Source organism: Scyliorhinus canicula, chromosome 1 (assembly GCF_902713615.1).
Source record: "Scyliorhinus canicula chromosome 1, sScyCan1.1, whole genome shotgun sequence".
Classification (NCBI taxonomy): domain Eukaryota; kingdom Metazoa; phylum Chordata; class Chondrichthyes; order Carcharhiniformes; family Scyliorhinidae; genus Scyliorhinus; species Scyliorhinus canicula.
Window position 1 is genome coordinate 164308352 of NC_052146.1, and position 15019 is coordinate 164323370.

At 42.3% G+C, this 15019-nt stretch overlaps 1 protein-coding gene across 3 annotated transcripts in view; it reads left to right on the forward strand.

Moving 5' to 3' along the window:
• Positions 1-15019, forward strand: part of nfyc (nuclear transcription factor Y, gamma) — a 111330-nt gene that overhangs the window by 15091 nt on the left and 81220 nt on the right. For all 3 annotated transcript variants that reach the window (XM_038802097.1, XM_038802106.1, XM_038802086.1), the window contains one exon: positions 5215-5277. The gene's annotated coding sequence lies outside the window, so the exon portion shown is untranslated. The remainder of the gene's footprint in view (positions 1-5214; positions 5278-15019) is intronic.

Below are 15019 nucleotides of genomic sequence, written 5' to 3' on the forward strand. Positions count from 1 at the left end.
TCTTTACTAATCGCATGCAAGTAATCGAAGGACTTTGAGCAACCTTGAATTTCTTAAGGGCTAATGAATGTGACCTGGTTATTAAAGAAAAGGCCATTCAGATGTTTAGTTTGATCTAGTGCTGCTTAGGAAGGATTTTACCGTGGTCATCTTTATCAGTAGTTCTTTTAAGAAAAAGTATTAAACAATCCCCATTGGGGGGGGGGGGGGGGGGGGGGGGAGGTGATGAATGTGTTCTATTTTTGAATTTTGTTCCTTTCAATACTCACCAAAAATCTAGTTTGGATTCTAAATGTGGCAGCACTATTTTGGACTGACTGTTAAGTGGGGTTAGAGTGGTTATGGAGAGTATGTTGAGACAAGACCAGCAGCTTCAACAGACTTTTCACAGTATTTCTAAACTGGATGACAGACTCTTTCCAAGTTGTATATTTGTAAACCTGACTGTGTAGGAATCCTGCCACTATCTTCTGAAAGTCTCTCTATTAAATGTTGGTTTCTGATAGTATTCCCATCCTTGACAGTGACTCTGATTACAGATCCCGGGGCTTAAATTTGTCATTGGAATATGGTTGTGGGAGTTTTCAGGACAAACCACTTGAAATGCAGTAGTCTTTCCTCTATTATATAGGCAACGTGTAATCTTATAAAGGGAGAGGAACAGGCAACTGCCCTGTCCCATGTTTGGCTTGAGAATAGTGAGTGAAGGTCACTGGAATGTTGGCTTGAAAGCTCAGCCAGTCAGTGCCTCTCAAGGAAAGTATTGAAACACGGAGGGAGAAATGAAAGAGGAAATAATAACACTTTTTTTTTTACTTTTTGAATTTATTTAAAAACCATTAGAATTCTTATCTGCATAATGTTAGAATAGGAGTCTACCTTGTTCCAGTTGTGAAGAGTAGCAAAATATGTTTGAAGTTGACGTAGCTGGGCCTTTGAACTGAAAATAAGTGACCTTGAGGTACAGTTGCTACTTAACTGTTCAAAGGGTATGATTAATCCGTTGAATGGGAATGGGTGCAGGGAATTAAAACGTTTTCTTACATTTGTTAAATATTTCCTAACTTTGCTGTGAGGTTTTCTGTCTTCTATGTAATTGTCTTCTGTACTTTATGTAATTTGGATGAAAGATTGCAATTTGGAAACATTTGTATTGATAAGTTATTGTGATAACCTATTAACATGCTGAAAATGATTTTGATGAAATTGTGACTACCTGGGAACAAATACTTGACAGAGACATTGTGTACACACTTGTAAAGTGAGAGTTGAGCTAACATTATTTGCCTGTGACAGATTTAATGCAAGATTGAGTAGAGAACACGCCCATTTATTGGGATAATTATTTGAATCGAATGCTTGAACATGATTTTTAAATGTTCTTGTACGTCGTCCATTCACTCGCTTTAACAAAATGATTGTTCTCAAGTGTTCAATATTGTTATGAGAGATCCTCTCTCTTCACCACCTGTGTAGTAAACGCCATATTGTTTGGACTTGGGTGATATATGATTCGCATCAATGAGAATTAATTCCATGGGACGCATTGTGATTAGTAACTCAACTGCCACTATGTAGAATATATACGCTTCAGAATGGTGTCCAATGCAAGTCCACATTTTGCCTGTCAAATTTGGAGGGAGAGTCATCTGTGTGGCATTTGCTTTTTCTAGGTAGATTATGGGAACCACTGACATCATAAGAACATATGATTTGTGAAACCCAGTGATTATTTGTTCTAATCGACTCTATATCTATCAACAGGCTTAGACTCACTATTAATATGTTCTCTTTCAAGAAACATTTAATTGTCTCAAGTTCTTTTCTGTTGTGCCTTCCAGAAGTCTGTCTGTGAAGTGTTCTGCTGTCCTCAATTTTTACATATCCACCAGTGTTTCCATTGTTGTATTGCTCTTGGTTCCACACTATGCCCTAATTATTTTACAGTGCAGCATTACTGCCTGGATCTTTTATAACAGAACCGTATCGGAATCTATACGTGTGCGTGTAATTTTTCCACTGCCAGTAAAGTTTATTGCCAGTTGCAAAACTAAAGTAAGTTGTCATGTAAGTAGCAACCACAAATCTTAAGGAATGCTGCACTGTAATATGGTGATCACTGACAGCCATTTCATTTCAGGATATGCTGGTGCTATCCAAAACCCTCCCACAAGCACAGCTCTTTGTATTGCTGCCAGTCTAACACTGGTGATGCTGGCTTGCCCAAATGGGGGAATTATGATAGTATCTTGGAATTGGTGGGATAGCTATGGAGCCTTTTGAAGAACCCAATGAAGAAATGCTAACACCGATTACTCCTCTTAGATAACTCACTGAATTCCTTCATCACAGTACCTGCATTGTTGACCTCCCTGTTTGAAGCTGTCAACATTCTGTAAGATGGGAAGAGTATGTCCCCAGTGGTCTTTGATTACACAAAAACAAATGAAACAGCAATTCAAGTGTGCATTGATCGAGTGGTTTATTCAATTACTGGGAATCCATTGCAGTGTGACTGGCACACTGCTCAAGCTTTGCCCTTATTGTCATATTTAACATCACAGTGTTCATGCTAAGAGAAGAAGACAATCTGCTTCCATGCTTTTACTTTTCCACAGATAACTTTTAAAACATTGTCTGGGGTGATTTCTCCTCTTACTGTGAAACAGCCTAATAATTCACTCTGGAGAGCAATGTGTTGGATTGTGTTTACAGAATCTTTCCCATCCACCCATGACAACTACAATAGTAATTCACAGTAATCTTCTCTCTAATTGTGCTCATATCTTACATTGTTTACAATTCATAAAGTTGAACAATCGAAAGCGAGAGATTCACAAGTACACTGTTGTAACCTCCCCATCCGGAAATCTACTGTTTGGAAACCGTTGTCCAGAAACTTTGAGCAGATCCAAGCAATTCGCATCATTTTAATTCAGTTCTTTGGGGGTGAAAACATGGAAGATAAAGGATTTGGATAAGTAAAATAATTCTAATTCCTGCATTTTAATGTTTTATCACGGTTTTATGCTTCAGGGTAAATATTTATTCCAATGGTGTTTTCCAGTTCTAACACTTGTGGTATGGCATTCTCGCATTTTGTACTGCAGTAAATTCCAAAATCCTGAAATGCTTTTCTTATAGTGCAGAAAGAGCTCATTCGGCCCATTAAGCTGCACCGGCACTCTGAAAGAGCACCCTACCTCGGCCCACTCCCCCACTCTATCCCCAAAACCCCACCTAACTTGCACATCTTTGGACTGTGGGAGGAAACCGGAGCACTTAGAGGAAACCCACACAGACATGGTGAGAAAGTGCAAACTCCAGTTACCCAAGACCGGTTTTGAGCCTGGGTACCTGGTGCTGTGAGGCAGCACTGCTAATCACTGTGCTGCCGTGCCACCCTTGATCCAAAGTATTTTGAACTGGAAAGATTGCACTGGAGAGATTGCAATGTACATGTGATAGCAAAGCTCATCTCCTGGGGTAAATCAGTATTCCGTGTACATTTGTGATGAATTTCTGTTCTGCATTGAGTCAGAAGCTGTGTGTTTTCCTGTTTTAGCAATTGGGAAAAAGTCCTATTCCCTCAAAATGTCAAACAACTTTTTTGTCAGTTATCACAAGCTAATTGGTGTTTTGGGGAGCAGAAAGAGCCTTGCTGATTGTTGCCTGCACTGTGATCTTCCAGGGTCACAGCCAAAGCCAATGTGCTCCATCTCCCAACAGTGGTACAGTATTGTGTACATAGAAATGTTGTATCATTAAATATTATGAATACATACACTTATTAAAGTGATTATGCCCAACAGCAGTATGTTCTGTCGATGTTGTTTATGGTATGTGGCATTGTTGACCATTTCCCAACTATTCCTGCAATACTAGCCATTCCACTCATAAGTACAAGAGTGCTTATTTTAATTGTCAGTTGCAATAACAGTAAGGGGTAAGAAAGGCCTATATTACTTAATGGCCAGCCACACCCTGGAATGTACTGAGAAAAGGTTTAGTTCTGTTCAAGAAACTAAATCAAACTGTAACTTATTATTATTATTATTATCTAGTTGCAATTGTGGCTCAGTATGTGACATTGAAGTTACAATCATGGAAACTGGATATCACACTACATTAGGTCAGGTGTTAGGTTGACACAGTAACTCTTGCGTCTCAATCAGAAAGTTGTGGGTTCAAGCCCACTTGAACACAATCTAGGCGAGCACTCTAGTATAGTATTATTGGAGGTTTTATACTTTAGATGTGACATTAAACCCAGGATATTGGTTCCATGGATGTTAAAAGATGCTGCTATTCTTCAGATGGCAGAGCAATAAGTTCTAGCATCCGGCCCAGCTATCCCATAGCTGTTTGTGAATTTTGCTGTGTGCAAAATGACAACTGATGGAATTTGGAACATTTGCAATAAAAGTACAGTGTAAATGCGAGATTTCTCTGGATTAATGGGATGTTTGCTGTAAATCATAAAGATGAGTTTCGAGCAACTTGAACCCAAGTTCAAAGATTGTGAGCCCACAGCGCAGTTTGTTTTATTTGTTAATGAGTATGTTGATGCTGGGCCAGCATGTATTGCACGTCCTTAATTGCCCTTGAAGATGCTGGTGAGCTACCTTCTTGAACCACTGCAGTCCATGTGGTGTAGGTACAGCCATTGTGCTGTTAGGGAGAGAGTTTCAGGATTCTGACCCAGTGACTGAAGGAATGGCGACATATTTCCATGTCCGGATGGTGAGTGACTTGAAGGGGAGCTTCCAGGTGGTGGCACCTCCATGTACCTGCTCCCCGTGTCTTTCTGGATGGTAGTGGCCATCATTAGTGCTAAATTAAATGACTTTGAGAAAGTATGGAAATAGTTGTTGTGGGAAATGACTCTCACAGTGCAGTCGAGCTTAAAGTACACAAGGAAACTTTGTTCTGTACCTGTCTGTCTGACCTGGGAATACATTACTAGATGTTATATAGTCTCTACTTATAACTATGCACAGTAAAATTGGGTGCAAAATATTCCATGGATCTAATGGGAATCTGTTCATTTATAATCCCATATTAAAGTTATAATTTAAATGTTGCAAGGCTGGAAAATTTGAGTTGCTAAACAAAACTTTTGAGCAACTCAAAAGTATCTTGACATTCTCAATATGCCAATATATTTATCCTTCCATTTCCAATCCAACCTTTTCTCTCCTTTTTTTTTTACAGCTTTCTTGTGTTCGACCCACAGGCTGTTGCTGTCCCATTGATCAGCCTGTCGTCCGCATCCAGGTAAACTATATTGCTTTTTAAAGGAGAGATTTTCTCTTTAATGCTCTATAAACATAAATGTAAGCACTTAGCTGTATATAACCTAAAAGAATTTACCCAGCACTGAAGTATTATAACTATCCCAAAGTAAAACGACAAGCAGAAACTCCATGTCAGGCACAGAAAGTCGCAAAATGTTCAGAACCATTTCTGACTCCTTGGATATTGAAGCAATTAATGCTTGCAGCAAGACCTGACCAATATTCGTGCTTGGGTTGATAATTCCAAGTGACTTTCACATCATACAGGGGCCAGACTAAAGAACCTCTCCAATAAGAGCAAATCCAACCATCTCCCCATGACATTCGGTGGCATTACCATTGCTGAATTCCCCCACCAACAACATCCTGGGGGTTACCAATGATCAGAAACTTAACTGAACAGCTGGTCAGAGGCTGGGAATCCTGCAGAGAGTAGCTCACCCCCTGACTCCCCAAAGTCTGTCCATAATTTACAAAGCCCAAGATGGATGTTTAATGGAATATTCACCACTTCCCAAGGCAATTTTATACCATCCAGGACAAAGCTGCTTGTTTGATTTGCCATCCCATCCATCACCGACAACACTCCCTCTGCCACCAGTGCACAGTGGCAGCAACATGTAATATATACAAAATGTACACTGCAGTGACTTTCCACGGCTCCTTCAACCGCATCTTCTAAACCCACCACCTCTACCAAGTAGAAGGACAAGGGCAGAAGGTGCATGGGAACAACATCTATTAGTTCCCCTGCAAGCCACACACCATCCAGATATTGCTGTCCCTTTCACCTTTGCTGGGTCAAATACCTGCACTCCTCCCTAATAGAACTGCGGGTATACCTATATTACACACTCCGATTGGCCCATCCAAGTCCATATCAACTCTCTGGATCAATCCAATCAGTCCCATAGCCCTGCAAGTTTATTTCCCTGAATTGTCCATCCATGTCAGCCTCATGTGGACACTGGAAGCCGTAGCTACAGTCTGGTGGCTGTGGCTTGTGGTTTATTGAATCAGTGCAGGTGCCAGACAGTGAAGAAGGTGCGCAGAGGGGACCACATGCATAATGTAGCAAAGATAAGAGAAAAAGCAGCCTAACTGCTCCACCCTTTCATATATACCAGTACAAAATGGTTGATTAATTTCCTGGTTTTTATTGGGGCTGCAACAGTATCTCTACAATTGGCTACAGTATTCTTGGGGTAAGTGAGGGAAATATCACCAAAGATTCTGCTAGTCATTAGTGTAAAAGTCAGGTGAAGCTTGGTTGTGCATTATTATCACTGGGTAGAAAACACATCTGTAGGATCAGATGCTTCTGTTTTCTTCTCTTATCTCATCTCGCTGTCTCATTATGAGCTTTCTAGCCTCTGGCACCTTGCTCTGAATCAAATTTATTGTAGACCTAACATTCTATGATGGCTGTATGCACTGTGTGTATTGATCTGTAGTGACCCTCCTAATAGAATAGAATCCCTACAGGGCAGAAAGATACCAATCGGCCCATTGGGTCTGCATCGACCCTTTGAAAGAGAATCCCACACAAGCCCTATCCCCCTGTAATCCTACCCAAGGGCAATTTAGCATAGCCAATCCACCCACAGGGAGAATTCAGAATGTCCAAATTACCTAACAGCATGTCTTTCAGGACTTGTGGGAGGAAGCCAGAGCACCCAGAGGAAACTCACACAGACATGGGGATACCATACAGACTCCACACAGAGTGACCCAAGCCGGGAATCAAACCTGAGACCCTGAAGCTGTGAAGCAACAGTGCTACCCACTGTGCTACCATGCTGCCCACACGGGAAAGCCGCTAGATGAACTATTCTCATTAAAAGTGATTGCTAAATTCGTTTTGTTTTCATCGTATCTGTTCACAGTACCACTCAGCATTTTGGAAGTACACCACTCGCCTCTGAACATTTCTGATGTCTCGGGACATTTTCGGGAAATGGGAAAGAGTGCCTGCCCATCCACTCTCTCCGTGCCCCTCATAATCTTGTAAACCTCGTATCAGGTCGCCCCTCAACCTCAGTCATTCTAATAGTGTAGCGACCAGAATTGTGCGCAATATTCCAAGTGTGACCTTACCAAGGTTCCATACAACTGTAGCATGGCCTGCCAGTTTTTATACTCTGCCCCATCCAATGAAGGCAAGCATTCCATATGCTTTCTTGACTACCTTGCCCACTTGTATTGCCACTTTCGAGGATCTGCAGACCTGTATGCCCAGATCTGACTTTTCCCAGAGTTTTGCCACTTACTGTATATTTTCCCTCTGTTAGACCATTACCTCACAGTTGTCTGGATTAAGCTCCATTTTCTATTTCTCTGCCCAAGTCTCCAACCTATCTATGTCTTGCTGTATCCTTTGACAATCCTCAACACTATCTGCCACTCCAGTAACCTTGGTGTCATCTGCAAACTTACTAATCAGACCAGCTAAACTTTCGTCCAAAGCGTTTATGTGTACTACAAACATATGGCCCCCCAGCATTGATCCCTGTGGAACACCTTCCATTCAAAAAAAACACCCTTCTACTGCTATCCTGTGACCGAGCCAGTTCTGTATCCATCTTGCTACCTCATCTCTGATTTGATGTGACTTCATCTTTGTACCAGTCTGCTATGAGGCACCTTGTCAAAGGCTTTACTGAAGTCCATATAAACCTCCACCTCCCTTCTCTCATCAATCATCTTTGCCACCTCTTCAAAAAACACGATCAAGTTAGTGAGGCATGACCTTCACAAAAACCATACCATCTAACGAGATGAGTCTATTTGTTTTTAAATGGCTATGAGCCCTGTCCCTGAGAATTCTCTCCAATAATTTACCTACTACCAACATGAGGCTCACCAGCCTATAGTTTCCTGGATTGTCCCTACTATCTTTCTTAAACAGTGGTACCGCATTAGCTATTCTCCAGTCCTCTGGGATCTCGCCCAAGGAAACAAAAGATGACAGTCAAGGCCCCAGCAATTTCCACCTTCGCTTCCTTCCGTATTCTGGGGTAAATCCCATCCCGCCCAGGAGATCTATCTACCTTAATGTCTTTTTAAAAAACCCAGTACCTCTTCCTTTTTGATGTCAACGTGAGCCAGACTATCCACACTCCCTACCCAAGAATCACCTTCCACAAAGCCCTTTTCTTTGGTGAATACTAATGCAAAGTACTGATTTAGTACCTCTGGCTGAGGAGTGTAAAAGTGTACAGTGCTCCAGGTGTGGTCTTAACAAAGCCTTATGTAGGAAACCAGACGTCCTTAATGTTATGCTGAATTCCTAATTGCAATAAAAGATGACAGCCCAATTGCCTTCCTATTGGTGGTTGTGCCTGCACGTTTACTTTCTGTGATTCACTAGCACAAATTGTCATACAAGGACCGCAACAACCGGTAATTATATGCCCTTTAATGTAGTAAAGCATCCCAAGGAGATTAACTGAAGTATTATGAAATAAAATATGACATTGTGAGGGTGGCACGCCAGCCCAATGGTTAGCACTGCTGCCTACAGTGCTGAGGACCCGGTCACTGTCCTTGTCGAGTTTGCACATTCTCCCCGAGTCTGCGTGGGTTTCACCCCCAGCACCCAAAGATGTGCAGGGTAGGTGGATTGGCCACACTAAATTGCCCCTTAATTGGAAAAAAATAATAATTGGGGTACTTTTTAAAAAAGAAAAAATTACATTGCCACAAAAGGAGAGTTTGACAAAAGTAAAATACGGCAGATGCTGGAAAATCTGAAATAAAATGTAAAATGGTGGAAATGCTCTGGTCAATCAGCATCTGTGGAGAGGAAACCGAGTTAACATGTCAAGTTGATTCCCTTTGTTTGGCATGAAAGGCAGAAAAATGAGGAGAGCCTTTGTCACAATCGCATAGGATGTCATTTGTGACTTTGTTAAGCATTATTTTGGTACTGTTACAGGGGCAAAAACCTGATTGGAATGAGTCAAACATTTGAGTTCTAGGAATATGGACATGAATTTATGTAGTGACAGACTTTGTGAGGAAGGGAGGTTTGGAAATGAAGCTATAGTTTTGAAGGAAGGGGGATACCAATTAACCTTTGAGCTCTGCTGTTACATGTGCTTTCTGTAGTATTGTTCACCAATACAGGCTGAAAGTTCAGCGTGTTCGTGCAGGCAACTGATGTATTTCTAAAGTTCAGTTGTGTTTGTTGACATGTATATGCATTTGGCTTTATGTAAATAGTCTCAGGAAAAATAAATGCTTGTTTCCGCAAAGTTATTACTCTTGAAAGTAATTCATTCCCAGTCCTCAAGGGTTGGTAAACTGACCTTGTGATAAAAGTTTAAAGTGCCAATAAATGAATAATTGTGTACGTTTAAAAATTCTGAAAAGTGATGGATTTCCATTCACAGCCACCCAAGTTCAAAGATAATTCTGTTTAATAGTGTTGCTAGTCATTGTAAGCTAAACTGCCAGGGGGACAATCTGCTTTCCCAGAGGATAATGGGACTCAATGCCTTGTGCACATCCCATTGATTGGCACTGGTCCAAGTTTACCATTCTGAATTAAGTATTTCCACATTTGGTGACACTGCCTCCACAGTTGATGTGAGTCTGTTTTTTGATAAAATATCGATCTAAGTGGCACACTGCTGCCTCACAGCTCCAGGGTTGGGTTCAATTTTGACTGTGTTGAGTTTATATGTTCTCCCTGTGTCGGTGTGGGTTTCCTCTGGGTGCTCTGGTCCAAAGATGTGCAGGTTAGATGGATTGACCATTATAAATTGCCTGTTACTGTGCAAAAGGTAACACTGGGTTGTGGAATGTGGAGGCGTGAGCTTAAGTTGGGTGGTCTTTCCAAGGGCTGGTGAAGACTCAATGGGCCGAATGGCCTCCTTCACTATAATATGATTTACATTTGACTCCTGATATTTCGTTGTTATCTCATAGAATTTAGTGGAGTGTACCAAAATGTTTAAATCTCAACATTTCTCTAACTATGGTTTGGTTTGTGTTTGGGGAAAGGACTTAGTTGAGGTATTGAGAGACTGTAAGAGACTGGTAGCTAACATAAAAGGGAGTAACAAATCTTCAATAGACATCCAAATAGAAGGGTAGTGAGAAAAGGGGAGCGACGGGTCAAAAAGGGAATCTATGTGTGGGTGCAAAGGACATATGAAGGTGCAAAATAAGTACTTTCTATCTGTTTGGGTTTCATCCAAGGAAGAAGGTACTGCTATAGTAAAAGAAGAAGTAGCTAAGATTCTGGATGGGCAACAGTAGATGAAGAGGAGACATTAGAAAGGTTGGCTATATGGAAAAGTTGACACATCACCAAGTCCAGATGGAGTGCATCTGTGAATGCTGAGCGAGCCAAGGATGGAAATTACTGAGCTACTGGCCATAATCTTCCAATCCTGCTTAGATAGAGGGTAGTGTCAGAGGACTGGAGAATTAGAATTGTTAAATCATTTTGTTCAACTTGGGTGGTGGGGAAGCTTTTGGATAATCTGGGAAGAAATTAATGAATAGTAATTTGGACAAGTGTGGATTCATTAAGGTTAGTCAACAGGGATTTGTTAAAGGCAAATCATGTTTAACAAACTTGATTGCATTTTTTGATGAGGGTGATGTGATGTACATGAACTTCCAAAAAGCATTTGATAAAATGCCTTGTAATAGGCGTGTTAGCGAAGTTGAAGTCCATGGGATAAAAGGAACGGTGGCAGGAGAGAAATCTGCTGTAAGAAATCTGAGAGTGACAGGAAACAGTAGTAGTGAACCGTCATTTTGCAAACTGGGGGCAGGTGGAGGCCACTTCTTTCCTTGCCCTTTTTTAATGCCTTTGACTTGGGTGGACAGGGCAGTTTCAAAAGTTGCAGATGATACAAAGATTGGAAGCATTGTGAGGCGGATAATGATAAATCTCACAGGACATGGGCTCATGGAATGGGTGGACAGGTGATCGATGACATTTAATGCAGTGGAAATTATGCATTTTGATCAGTAGAATGAAACGAGGCAATAAAATTTAGGTGTACAATTCTAAAGAGGAGCAGAGAGACCTGGGATTAAATGTGCACAAAACGTTGAATTGGCAGGCAGGTTGAGAAAATAGTTAAATAGGCATACGCAAGTCTGGGCTTCGTAAATGAGGCATACAGTACTAAAGCAAGGAGTTATGGTGAACATTTATGAAACATTGGTTTCGCCTCAATTGACACACTTCAGGAAGGATGTTTTTTTTAATTCATTTACTTGGGCGCCGCTGGTTAGACCAGCATTTATTGCCCATCCCTAGTTGCCCTTCAGAAGGTGGTGGTGAGTTGCCGCCTTGAACCGCTGCAGTCCTTGAGGTGTAGGTACATCCACTATGCTGTTAGGGAGGGAGTTCCAGGATGTTGTCCCAGTGAAGGAGCGGTGATATATTTCTGTCAGGGTGGTGAGTGACTTTGAGAGGCACCTCCAGGTCATGGGGTTCCCATGTATCTGCTGCTCTTGTCCTTCTAGATGGTCGTGGCTCTGGGTTTGGAAAGTGTTGTCTAGAGCACCTTGATGAGTTACTGCAGTACATCTTGTAGATGGTATACATGGCTGCCACTGTTTATCGGTGGCGGAGGGTTTGAATGTTTGTGGAAGGGGGAGCAATCACGAGGGCTGCTTTGTCTTGGATGGTGTCAAGCTTCTTGAGTATTGTTGGAGCTGCACTCATCCAGGTAAGTGGAGAGTATGCCATTACACTCCTAACTTGTGCCTTGTCAATGGTGGGCAGGCTTTGGGAGGGTGGGGGTCAGCAGGTGAGTTACTCGCCGTAGGATTCCTAATCTTTGACCTGCCCTTGCAGCCACAGTATTAATATGGCTAGTCCAGTTCAGTTTCTGATCAGTGGTAACCCCCAGGATGTTGATTGTGGTGGATTCAGCGATGGGAATGCCATTGAATGTCCAGGGGTGGTGTTAGATCCTCTCTCTTGTAGGAGATGGTCATTGCCTGGCACTTGTTCGGCGTGAATATAACTTGACAGGTACCAGCCCAAACCTGGATATTGTCCCGATCTTTTTGCTGCATTTATACATGGATTGCTTCATTATCTGAGGAGTCACGAATGGTGCTGAACATTGTGCAGTCATCTGCAAACATCCCCACTTCTAACCTTGTGATGGAATGGAGGTCATTGACGAAGCAGCTAAAGGTGATTGAGCCTACCCTGAGCAACTTTTGCAGTGATGTCCTGGAGTTGAGATGATTGACATGCAACCACTACAATCATCTTCCTTTGTGCCAGACATGACTCTTACCAGTGGAGAGTTTTCCCCTGATTCCCATTGACTCCAGTTTAGCTAGGGCTCCTTGATTTCATACTCGGTCAAATGCTACCTTGATGTCAAGGGCAGTCACTCTCAGCTCACCTCTGGCATTAGGCTATTTTGTCCATGTTTGAAACAAGGCTGTAATGACATCAGGAGCTGAGTGACCCTGTTGGAACCCAAACTGAGTGTCAGTGAGCTGGTTATTGCTGAGTAAGGGCGGCTTGATAGCATGTTGATGACTCCTCCATCACTTTGCTGAAGATGGAGAGTAGACTGATAGGGCGGTAATTGGCTGGTTAATTGGATTTGTCCTGTTCCTTCAGAGAGTCGTGAATACCGCCCAGTCCATCACACGAACCTGCCTCCCATCCATTGATTCCATCTACACCTCCCGTTGCCGGGGGAAAGCGGGCAGCATAATCAAGGATCCCTCCCACCCGGCTTACTCACTTTTCCAACTTCTTCCATCGGGCAGGAGATTCAGAAGTCTGAGAACACGCACGAACAGACTCAAAAATAGCTTCTTCCCCACTGTCACCAGACTCCTAAATGACCCTCTTATTGACTGACCTCATTAACACTACACCCTGTATGCTTCAACCGATGCCAATGCTTATGTAGTTACGTTGTATATCTTGTGTTGCCCTATTATGTATTCTCCTGTATTTTCTTGAATTTTGTTTAATTCCCTTTTCTTCCATGTACTGAATGATCTGTTGAGCTGCTTGCAGAAAAATACTTTTCACTGTACCTCGGTACACGTGACAATAAACAAATCCAATCCAATCCTTTGTGTACAGGACACACTTAGGCAACTTTCTACATTGTCGGGTAGATGCCAGTGTTGTTGCTGTACAGGGCCAACTTGGTTGGGGGTGTGGCATGTTCTGGAGCAAAGTCTTCAGTTGCTGGGATATTGTTAGGGCCCATAGCCTTTGCAGTATCCAGTGCTTTAAGCCATTTCTTGACATCACCTGGAGTCAATCGCATTGGCTGAAGACTGACATCTGTGATGCTGGGGACCTCTGGAGGAGACCACCTCATGGATCATCCACTCGGCACTTCTGGCTGAAGATTATTGCTAATGCCAGCCTTGTCTTTTGCACAAATGTGTTGGGCTGCTCCATCATTGAGGATGGGGATATTTGTGGAGCCGCCTCCTCCAGTGAGTTGTTTAATTGTCCACAGCCACTCATGGCTGGATGTGACAAGACTACAGAGCTTAGATCTGATGCGTTTGTTGTGGAATTGCTCAGCTCTTTATATTACTTGCTGCTTATGCTGTTTGGCACACGGGTAGTCCTGTGTCGTAGCTTCACCAGACAAACACCCGATGTTGGAGTGTTCTCCTGCACTCTTCTTTGAACTAGGGTTGATCCCCTGGCTTGGTGGAGTGGGGGATATGCTGGGCCATGAGGTTGCAGATTCTGGTTGAATACAATTCTGCTGCTGCTGATGGCCCACAGGGCCTCATAGATGCCCAGTCTTTGAGTTGCTAGCTCTGTTCGAAGTCTACCCATTTAGCACAGTGGTAGTGCCACACGGCATGATGGAGCTATCATCAATGTGAAGACGGGATTTTGTCCGTACAAGAACTGTGTGGTGGTCATTCATACTGCTAATGTCATGGGCAGATGCATCTGCAGCAGGCAGGTTGGTGAGGATGAGGTCAAGCATGTTTTTCCCTTTTGTTCGTTCCCTCACCACCGCTGCAGTCCCAGTCTAGCAGGTTTGTCCTTTCGGACCCAGCCAGCTCGGTCTGTGGTGGTACTACCAAATCGCTCTGGTGATGTAAAGGAATCCAGAAAAGGATTTGCAAGAATGTTTCCAGGGATGAGTAACTTCACTTATGAGGATAAATTGGAGAAGCTGGTTTGGTTTCCTTTGAAAATTAGACGATTAAGAAGAGTTTTTATAGAGGTATTCAAAATCAGAAGTCTAGACAGAATAGATGGGGAGAAACTTCCCTTTGACAGAAGGTTTGAGAACTAGAGTACAGTGTTTCATTTGTCATATCAAATCAATGGTGATACCAGGAAGTGCTTTTTATGCAACATGTGGTTAGAATCTACTAGAGTGTTTGACCATATCTTATGATCATTCAGGTGGCTAGATTTTGTTTTTTGGCCTCTGGCATGAATTTTATAATAATCTTCATTGTCACAAGTAGGCTGACATTAATACTGCAATGAAGTTAATGTGAAAAGTCCCTAGTTGACCCCTTAAATGAGATTTCGGAGGCCTGTGGACCCTAGTAGAACTGTATCCCAGCAAGAATAAGGGCCCTCAAAAAAGAAAATTCTGAGAAACTTCTTAAAAAAGGAGCCAAATGAATGAGTGCATGACGGGCTAGTGGGTACATGAATGCATGTTTCGTGCAGATGATTCTGTCTATTGCTTCACAGCAGGGTTACTTTAATCATAGAATCT